Here is an 11,529-nt window from a genome sequence, read left to right as displayed (position 1 = left end):
CCCTCCTTCTTCTGCAAGGAAATACACCCCACTGCAGGTGAGTCCATGGGGTACTGTATAGGCACATACATCACCCAAACACACACACACTCACACACATGCACACACACACGCACACACAAAACCGCAAAAATAATGAAAATAAAAATAAAAGAGCGGATCCTGTTTGAGGACCAACCTACAGCAGACAAGTCACTCTTGCCTAGATCCTTCCTGGTGCACTGGGCATTTGCGCTATGCTTGCTTGTTGCCAAGTAGTCACGAAGGTCCAAGAATGTACAAATTCATATAAAACCCCTGCTTTAGAGTCACTCACCGTGTAATGAGGGAGCCAGTTTTGCATCACACTGCCAATGCAGTAGGCTTAGTCACACTGATGTAGCAGTATGAATAGGTATCCTGCAGACAATGAACAACTTGCTCATGAAGATCTATTATTCTCAAATTAGAAATGGTAGTGCATAAATCTTGCCTTCTAGCATAGATGGAGATGCTCAGAAATGTCATCATGACCCACTGCAAACACCATTATCTCAAAGTTCCTGTGGGAGACAGAGCAGACTTCACACAAAACAGAGAAAGAAGATATCATTAAAATCTCCTTTTGCAAAGCAGATCACACAATTTAAAAAATAACAAACCATGAGGTAGTCAATAAGAAATAAGGTTTGTGTTTTAGCAGTTCTTTATTTTCCCATAATTTTCATTTTAATGCATTCAAATTCTCTTGTGTGTTTCCTCTCAATGGCTTCAGTCACATGGTTTTGCTTACAGCCAACTGCATCATCCCAGTCCAGCTGAATAGCAAAGTCCAGAAGGAGGAAATATATATCCTATCTTAAGTCAGGCTCTCCCAGGTGGGACTCACTATAAAGGGAATCATTTGATTTGTTACTAGTGAGACTTCACCAGTCTATGAGCACATAAATGTTGGCCAAACCTGCTCTAAAAGTAAACAAAGTCGGTATTGACATAGGACCTGATGAATTGGGAAGCATCATAGAAGGTATTGGCTTCCCCACAACACTGGCACTCATACTGGGTCTCTCCACCTACCTCTGCAAAGCTAAGCTGCTCCTTTAGCTTCAAACCTAATTTTGCATCTCACTGTGGCCAAGAAGTATCCATCTAGCCTATCAGATCATATTTATGCGTTCTTTGGGTGAAGAGCTAGGTGCCACACAAATTTTGATTAAGTTTATTTCTGCAAGAGGCAAGGCTCTGGTAAGATAATCTCTACGCCTCCAGTTCTTGGTTTGGTTTCTGGATCCTGTACTATAGATCTTGCTGGTCATTGGACCTTAAAACTACCTACCTATATCTTTGCTTTGTAACTGTAAGGTTCAGTAATGACCAAGCCCATGGAGACCACTCTAAAGCAAAGATGGAAGCTTTCATTCAGAGAAAACATGAACTGCCAGCACTGACTCTCAAGCACAGAGCACAGTCAACTTTGAGATTACAGATAATAGGCCATATAGAGCACTTCAGTTGGGGGAAGGAAAATAGCTAGGTCACCAGAACAGTGACCAGGTGGGAGATAAGGAGGCAGGAAACCTAGGCGGGGGGACACGGTTAGGCAAGGAAGGGATAATGTTGGGTGATTCCCTGAGGAATGTGGATGACCCACTTCCTTATGTCTCTGTTGCCCTCCTACTGCCCTCTGTGACTCCATTTCCTCTTGACTTAACAATAACCAGAGAAACAAGAGGGACTGATTCTTCCTCTGGAAGAGTGGAGAGGTTGTCAGGAAAAAGAAGATATTGAAACAAGAGCAGAAGCGAGGTTACATCCTGACGTTCAGAGAGATCTGGGCTTGTCCTGGAAGAATTTTTACCAGCACTTTAATTTTTACCAGCACTTTGACCATCACAACTTGTTTGTAGATGTTAAACTTGCTTTATTTCAAGAATTTCACTAAGTTAACGTGGGCAAGCACACACCTTTCAAGCATGTATCCTAAAATTTCAATACTACCCTTTTATTTTTTACTCTGATTTGGGTTTACTAATAATATGATTAACTGTATATTTTTACTAATATATCTTATTTGTAGGTTATCATTCCACTAAAGTTCTGTGTGGTTGAGGATTTTTGTTTAATTACAATAGTTCCAATGCTAGTACTAGAAATTCTCAATAATTGTCATGGTTACATGAATAAATTTACTTTCTTTTCTAACATCTCATATTTTCAGGATTTATATAATAATTAAATACAAATATATGATAATTAAATACAAATTTGAAGATTAATGAAATTTAAACATAACAGATGTCAGAGTTTCCAGCATGAAATCTTTCTCTTATTTCACAGTGCAACTATTTATCAAAATGTCCAAAGATATTGATTAAACAACATGTTTCTCTAAACCGTTCCTTAGATCTACCTGATCCATGGCTTTGGGATCCAAAAATATACATGATAACCAATTTTGATGACATGTTATCATTAAGACTTTGACAGAAAACAGAATGAAATATTTGTAATATTCTCTCAATATGTATCCTTCCAGAGAGCAAAAATTGGTTCAATTCTTATACATGAGTATGTCTAAATTGAATTTGGTGTTTCTTTGGAACTTTAAGCTGAAGAAATAAGTCAAGCAAGTGTAATTTTTGTTTATAACACCTTGAGTAAAAGCCCAGGGCCTTGTGTATGTGAGCCAGTGCTCTACCACTTAGCAACACCCTCAGTATTAACTTTAACAATGCAATCATATGGGAAGGAAGGCTCTTCAACAGCTCCAAGCTGCTGTGCAGGCTGCTCTGCCACTTGGGCCATATGATCCACAGATCCAATAGTACATGAAGTGTCGGTAGCAGCTAAGGATGCCATTTGGAGCCTTTGGCAGGCCCCCATAGGTGAATCACAGCTGAGGCCCTCAGAACTCTGGATTCAGGCCCTGCCGTCATCTGAAGACAGTTATTTTCCCTTTGGGAGACAGGTCTTGGCCTGCTGGTGGACCTTAGTGGAAACCAAATGCTTGACAATGGGCCATCAAGTTATTATACGACTCCTGAGATGCCCATAATGTATTGGGTGAGGCCATAAAGTTGAATGTGCACAGCAGCAGTCCATCATTAAGTGGAAGTGGTATATATGTGATTGTGTTTAATCAGGCCCTGAAGGCACAAGTAAGCTACATGAGGAAGTTGCCCAAAGCCAGTGGTTGCTCCTTCTGTTACAACGCCTTTCATCCTCAAGAATGCATCTGTAGTATCATGGTGTGCATTATGATCAATTGACTGAGGAGGAGAGAACAAGGGCATGGTCTGCAGATGGTTCGGCATGTTATGTGGGCACCTCCCAGAAGTGGACAGCCACAGTATTATAGCCTCTTTCTGAGACAAGTCTGAAGGACTATGGTGAAAAGAAGTACTCATAATGGACAGAATTTCAGGCAGTGAACATGACTGTGCATTTTTCTTGGGTGGTTATACACTGATTCATGGGCTGTAGCCAATTGAAAACTTGGTGAGGACACTTGGGGAAGGTATATGTGGATAGAGCTCTCTGAATGGGCAAAGGATATAAATATACTTGTGTCCCATGTTAATGCTCATCAGAACATTACCTCATCAGAGGATGACTTTAATAATCAAGTAGATAAGCTGACTCATTCTGTGGATGGTGGTCAACCTCTTTCCTCAGCTATCCCTGGCTATGAATGCTACTGAGTGCCAAATCTTCCAGCAGCAGAGACCAACTCTGAGCCTCCAATACGGTAGCATTCGTTGGGGTGACCAACCAACAACTTAGTGGCAGGCTGACTACACAGGACCACTTCCATCATGGAAAGGACAGTATTTTGTCTTTACTGGAATAGACACTTTTTCATGGTATGGATTTGTTTTTCCTGCATGTAGTGATTCTGCCAAAATTACCATCTGTGGGCTTACAGAACGCCTGATCCACCATCATGGTATTCTACACAGCACTGCTTCTGACCAAGGAACTAACTTCATCACTAAGAAAGTGCAACAGAGGGCTCATAATCATGGAATTCACTGGTCTTACCATGTTTCCCACCTCCCTGAAGCAGCTGGCTTGATGGAATGGTAGAATGCCCTTTTAAAGAAACAGTTACAGACCACGACCGCCAGCAGGAGAAGGAGGAAGATGTCGAAGAACACAGTGTCGTCGGCGCGCTTCCGGAAGGTGGACGTGGATGAGTACGATGAGAACAAGTTCGTGGACGAGGAGGACGGGGGGCGACGGTCAGGCCGGGCCGGACGAGGGCGAGGTGGACTCGTGCCTGCGGCAAGGAAACATGACAGCCGCTCTCCAGGCAGCTCTGAAGAACCCTCCTATCAACACCAAGAGTCAAGCCGTGAAGGATCTGGCAGGCAGCATTGTCTTGAAGGTGCTCATCTCTTTTAAAGCCAATGATATTGAAAAGGCTGTTCAGTCTCTGGACAAGAATGGTGTGGACCTGTTAATGAAATATATTTATAAAGGTTTTGAGAGCCCATCTGACAATAGCAGTGCTGTGTTGTTACAGTGGCATGAAAAGGCACTCGCTGCTGGAGGAGTAGGGTCTATCGTCCGCGTTTTGACTGCAAGGAAAACTGTGTAGTCATAGTCCCGCCGGAACTGGACATCAGTCACAGGAGTGGGAGCTGCTGGTGCAAAGACCAAAATGACCAAATGCCACCGCTGCCCTGTGGGTAGCGTCTCTTTCTCTCAGCTTTGCCTTCTTGCTTCCTTTTTCATATCTGTACAGAAGAAAATTACATATCCATTTTCCATTAATGAAAATTTGGATAATATAGAGGAAATATTATTTCAATAGGAGTGTATCATCCTTTCATAGCCATTTCAATGATGTGGATGCCAGTCTGAAATTTATATACATGTTTAATTGTGCACTTTTTAACTCATACTGGTTGATTTTTGTGATTTATTTTTGGCTGATACTGAGGGATCTGATCAGAATTTGAAACCAGTTTCCTAACTCATTGGTAGTCAGGAAATTGTGTTTTGTTTTGTTTATTCAGACTGGCAGCTATTAACATTGCATAACTGGACCATGCTTCCATTATTTAAGCAAAATGTGTTTCAAGAACAGGTGGATGAACTCCACTCCCAGTTTCCAGCTTTATTTCTGCCTGATGATGCCGAATGTAAGTGTGCTGCTTCCTTTCAGTGTCACTTGTCTCCTGGCCTCACCATCTCTTCATGGCCACCCAGGGTACAGAGCAAGCGCTCTACACAAACATGTTTATAAAATGTCAGAGTCTGTTTGGTGTGAACATCAAACTTTGTTCTGATAATGTGGCTCCATTTGGGGAAACTAATACAAATCTGAAAGGACTCAGAAACTATGGTGTAATTCAAATTCTAGGCAGCCTCTGAATGAAATACTACTTTCTTTAGAAATACAGTAGCTGCCTTAAACATTTATACAAGTATTTATATGCCATTTAATATGCCCTATGAATGTCTTCAGTGTTCTTCAGGTAATTGGGATCCCAGAAAATTGGTTCAGATCCAAATAAATACATGCTCTGTGTTTCAGCTCAGTGTTTTTTTAAAAAGCAAAAATGCCACACTGAAAAATTGTTTACTTTGTTGGACAAACCAAATTGGTCCTCAAAAAATGACCGGTGCTTACAAAAAGTTATTATTGCACAGTAGTTCCAAAACAACCCACCCAGACACATGCGGCCAAGAGGAAACCAGCTTGTGTTAGTGTTTACTTAAAATGCCAGTCTCAGTCACTGACTTGTATGGGAACTGGTGCAGAAATTCTACAAACTCTTTGCTGTTTTTGATATCTACTTTTTGTTTTGTTCTGTTTTGTAAAAATGATAAACCAGAAAATAAATTGTCAGTGTTGAATAAAAAAAAAAAAAGAAGAAGAAGAAACAGTTATAGTGCCAAATAGGCGGCAATAGCTTGGATGGCTGTGGGGGCATCCTCTAGCAGGGTATATATGCTCTGAATCAGCATCCTATACATGGCACTGCTTCTCCTATATCTCAGATTCACAGTTCCAGGAATCAAGTGCTGGAAATGGGAATGCTTCCATTTACCATCTCCCCTAATGGCCTTTTAGCCAAATTTTTGCCTCTTTTCCCACAACCTTATGCTATGCTGGCCTAGATTTCTTGGTTCTAGGGGTAAAATGCTTTTGAACAAAAAAAATTCCATTGAACTGGAAGCTAAGAATCCCATCTGATCACTTTAGGCTCCTAATGCCCATGAATGAACAGGCTGAGAAAGTGTGGCCAGTTACAGTGTTTCTGTCCTACCTTTTAAAGGAGTGTTTGTACATGTCTACACCAATATTAAGATACTTTTGTGCTTCCTCTATTTCTATATTAGGTAATTAATATTGATTAAGATTATATTCCTAGTTACCTGTTGTTAAATTTATACTTAATCTATTGTATTAGAGACTAAGCATTCCTCAAGGGACCTTGCTTTGTGTTTGGGGGAATATTGTGCATTTCCAGTTGTACATGGGATAGTTATACCATGTTAGGTAGTATTATGACCCTGTTGCTCTCTTCTTTTGGAAATTAAGTATGATATAAGAGATAGAGTTTGGTGTCAAGTAGATGAGGTGTAGACTTGTGATGGTCAAGTTTTGTTGTCAACTTGAGTGGGTGTCTGAGGTTGCTTCAAGGAAAGATTAATTTAAGGAGGAAGACCTTCTCCCAGGGTGAGCCCTTGCCCCAGAGAAGGTTGGACCCTCTTTGGGCGCAGGAGGGCTTCATCTAAGGAAGCTCCGTGATAAAATAATTTCTTCCCCCCACCTGGCTGTCAGTGCTGCTGGCTCCCTTCCAGCATAGACTGAAGACTCGCGTGGACTGAAGAGCAGCAGCTCTCTAGGAAACCTCCAGACCTTCAGTGTCGTGTGGGGACCGTGGAGGCATCAAGCCTCATGGACTGAGCAGCTATGGAGCTCCTTGACTCTCAAGCCTGCAAACTGCTATTGTTGGTCTGCCATAAACTAATCCAATAAATTCCCTTTGAATACAATTCATTATATCAGTTTTGCGCCTCTAGAGAACCCTGACTAATACAATGTGAGAGAGGATACACAGGTAGACTTAATATTTTGTACTTAAGGGAAGTCATCCAAACCAGGAAGCTCAGAGGAAAGCCACGGAAACCATAGTGGGAATTTCTCTGTGGCATGCTTTGTATTTTAAGGCATAGTACACAAAGGGTGCAGAAACAAAGGGGCCTTTTCACCTAAATTGATGGGTGCAGCAAGATATAGTCTTTGGTTACTTTAATGTTATTTTGTGGACATGATTACATATAGCAAAATTATAGTTTTTTTTTGCATAAGTAAATAAATCCCAACCAACAACTTTCACCCAATAAGAACAAAAACAACTGATTAGTAGATAAAAGATAGACTCTTCTTCCATTCACTTTCATTTCTTTTTGAATCTCACATGAGTTTTTGGAGTAAAGAGTAGCCTTCAGGCTCATGACAACTTCAGAAGAGTCAAGTCTGTCTTACGATTATGTATGCCTCATTGCTGGTCTGTAGGCCCAAAGGGAAAAATATTTCATTTTAGCAGGATAGCATGTCTGAAAGACAGGAGGGGGTATGCTCTTTAAAGCATACTGAAGAGAAAGGCTTCTCACCTAAACTTTCCCTCTGGTAGACAAGCTTCAATTGTTCATTAATGCTGAAGGACAGGCCATTATCTACCTCAGGTATTAGGATTTAGACACAAGAACTTTATCAGTTCAGTTTAGTTCAGCTATACTAAGTACACAACTTTCCGTACTGGGAGCTTTTCTAGTTTTATGAGACAGAACAGTTGACAATGTTAATCTCTGCTCTGAAATACTTTTTTTTTTTTTTTTTTTTGCTTTTTCGAGGTAGGGTCTCACTCTGGTCCAGGCTGACCTGGAATTAACTCTGTAGTCTCAGGGTGGCCTTGAACTCACGGTGATCCTCCTACCTCTGCCTCCCGAGTGCTGGGATTAAAGGCGTGCGCCACCACGCCCAGCTTTGAAATACTTTTTAAACAGAAGAAAAAATAAGATCTGTAGATGGATAATTATGCATGGAAAGTTGCTACGAGAATTACATAAAAGACATCCATACTAGAGAAAGTTTCCTAACATCATGTTAGTGTGCTTTAGAGAAAGGAAACTAATTTTGTTGAGAAAAAGATATCTTAATATAGGTTCAGAAGTCACAAATTCTGACTTCCCTCTTGGAAGGAACCCAGGACCAGTATCTCTCAAAGAGTTATCAGGGGAAAGAAAACCAAAATTCACTTATTAGTACTCACACCTAGAAGTCATATAGACATCACAAAGTCTGTTTCTTAACTAAGTGTGAAGAAACTTTCACAAAATTGAGAAATTAAACTGGCAACAAAAATAATAATAAAAAAACCTGACATCATCTGCTTAGTAGATAAGGTAGCGGGTCAAATAAACATCAAAATAAATGACTGCTTTTTAACAATATAACTAAAGGGGAAAAATTTAACAGTGTTGACTGAAAGTCCTTATTACCAGACATATTAAACATACTGATGAGCTGGGCTGGAGAGATTGCCCAGTGGTTAAGGCACTGGCCTATGAAGTCTAAAGACCCAGGTTCAATTCTCCAGGACCTATGTAAGCCAGATGCACAAGGTGGCACATGTGTCTAACGTTCATTTGCAGTGGCCAAAGGCCCTGGTTGCGCTCATTCTCTCACAATCACTCTATCTCAAATAAATAAATGAAATGTTAAAAATACTTTTGAGCACATTAACTTTTGTGCATTTTATTTGATGTGAAATGGACTAATACTTTTGGGGGGAATAAAATATTACATTAAAATCATAGCATGATTAATTTTTTAAACTATTTTATTTATGGAGAAAGAGAGAGAGAGAGAGAGAATGTCAGGGCATCCAGCTACTGCAAACAAACTCTGGACACATGCACCACCTTAATCATCTGGCTTATGTGGGTGGGTACTGGGGAATCGAACCTGGGTTCTTAGGCTTCTCAGGCAAGCACCTTAACTGCTAAGCCATGTCTCTAGCTTGATAGTGTGATTTATTATATAAATATTCCAAATGTGGACAAATTAATTCCATTCAGGACACATGTATTCATTTACCCATAACTTTCTTTTCTTTTAATATATATATATATATACATATTTTTTTTTTTGGTTTTTCGAGGTAGGGTCTCACTCTGGTCCAGGCTGACCTGGAATTAACTCTGTAGTCTCAGGGTGGCCTTGAACTCATGGTGATCCTCCTACCTCTGCCTCCCGAGTGCTGGGATTAAAGGCGTGCGCCACCACGCCCGGCTTTCTTTTAATATTTTTTTTAATGTGGACTTATATTCTAGACCTCAAAGTCACTATGAGGCCTTGAACTTCTGATCTTTCCCCTCCAGTTCCTCAATGTTGCTCAGGGGATCAAATTTAGTGATTTATAGATATTAGGCAGACATTCTTTTACCAAATAAACTCCAGCCCAAGCCCCACACATACCTTGGCTAAGAAAAGCTCTTAAAGGGATTCAAGAAGCCAAACAGAGAAGAATCTAAGAATTAAACCCGTTATGGATATTATATTTTTTGGTATTGTCTCCTTTGATCTTTTATAGTTTTGTTTTTTATCCCTCATAAAATCAAACAATTTGTATACAACTTACATTTTCAGAAACATTTGAAAAACATACTTTACCTTTTTTATAGAGTAACTCTTTCTTAAATATCATTGTACTACATGATGCTTTATTAAATGATGGTATTATAATGACAGGTTCATTGCAAGAAATGTAACTAACTCTTGGTCAGCAACAATGAAGCATTTAACCAAATAATACAGACTGTCTTATGACCACATTATCAAAATTTTCAGGTCTTATCATCACATATCTTAAGCTGATAATTTCATAATTGGCCAGACTTCCTCGGTGTGCACTAATTTTAAATTTTGATTCTTAGAAGAAAAAAAATATATTGGTATTTCTGAGTTCTCTAAAATATACCTATTTCATGAGAGTACAGAGATAGAAAAACATCTATGTGTTCCAATCTTTAAATAATTCTTCATGAGGGTGGGATTGGAGAATGACAGATAAGATTTAAAATTAGACATGTAGGGCTGGAGAGATGGCTTAGCAGTTAAGCGTTTGCCTGTGAAGCCTAAGGACTCCAGTTCTAAGCTCAATTCCCCAGGACCCATGTTAGCCAGATGCAGAAGGGGGCACACACATCTGGAGTTCCTTTGCAGTGGCTAGAGGCCCTGGCATGCCCATTCTCTCTCTCTATCTGCCTCTTTCTCTCTGTTGCTCTCAAATAAATAAAGTAACAAAAAATATTTCAAAAAATATTTAAAATGAGACATGTAGAGCAATAGAAAGAGAAGAACATGGACATTAGTAGAGTGAGTGTTGTTATTAGAATACACAGGATAATTTATATTTTAGAGAAATGAGAAGACATTTTAGGACAAGTATATCCCATGTACTGTATAAGACAATTCCATTTTACACACAAAAAATTGATTGTCCCATATGAAATTCATATTTAACATTGTTTTCCAATTGCCTGATTTTGTTTGATGAATCTGACAATATTTTCTGTGAAGCAGGCAATTAAACCTGATCCAAATTTCTCTGAAATTAACCTGGTATGGTAGGTAAGAATCAATTTGAAAAGCTTTGGATATCACAGTAAGACCATTTAAAACCAATTAAAAGAATGTGATCAATTTATTTCCAGTAGAGGCAGTAATATATTAATTAAATATCACACCTAGAAATAAAATGCTTGTGGGTATTATTTCAGGTATTTGCAAGACTATGCTTTAATACTTACTTAATGCTTCTATGACTCTTAGTATCTGTCCAATATTTATCACACGAAGGCTTACTTAATTGCAAGAGGCATATGAGGGGCTGGAGAGATGGCTTAGCCGTTAAGGCACTTTCCTGTGAAGCCTAAGGACCCAGGTTCGATTCTCCAGGTCCCACATAAGCCAGATTCTCATAATGGTGCATGCGTCTACAGTTCGTTCACAGTGACTAGAAGCCCTGGCATGGCCATTCTCTCCCTCTCTCTCTCTCTATTTGTCTCTCCCTGACTGTAATAAATAAATAAAAATAAAATAGTTTAAAAAGAGGCATATGAAATCAGTCAATTGCCTTTAGAGGTCAAGGGTAACTACATGTATATGGAACATATTTTTGGCACTAGTTTTAGGTGTCAACTATCCAATGTGCAGATTAAATCTACCCAAATATACTTCCTTTCTTTCCAATCATTTCACGTTCCTATTACCTTTACTAATGAACAAGTAGAACAAGAAATCACAATGAGGTTCAGTCTTTATAGTTCAATAAAGTAATGAAAGATCACTGTGAGTCTTAGACTAAGCAAGAAAATTCTGAAATTGAAACCTTAATTATCAAGTGTGGGGCCCTATAATTATTTTTTGCAAACTATTAGTAGAACCATTTTATGGTTAAAAATTATGAAAACTTGTAGGTAACATGTATATTTCCTAGGGTTTTTATATGTTTCTTACATACATAA

General features: G+C 39.3%; 1 pseudogene; it reads left to right on the top strand.

Annotated features, from left to right (window-relative positions):
- Window positions 1-4,122: 4,122 nt before the first annotated feature.
- LOC101613696 lies at window positions 4,123-5,836 on the top strand (annotated as a pseudogene).
- The last annotated feature ends 5,693 nt before the right edge of the window (window positions 5,837-11,529 follow it).

This window comes from Jaculus jaculus, chromosome 5, assembly GCF_020740685.1.
Source record: "Jaculus jaculus isolate mJacJac1 chromosome 5, mJacJac1.mat.Y.cur, whole genome shotgun sequence".
Classification (NCBI taxonomy): Eukaryota; Metazoa; Chordata; class Mammalia; order Rodentia; family Dipodidae; genus Jaculus; species Jaculus jaculus.
This window is presented reverse-complemented; position numbering and strand designations above follow the sequence as displayed.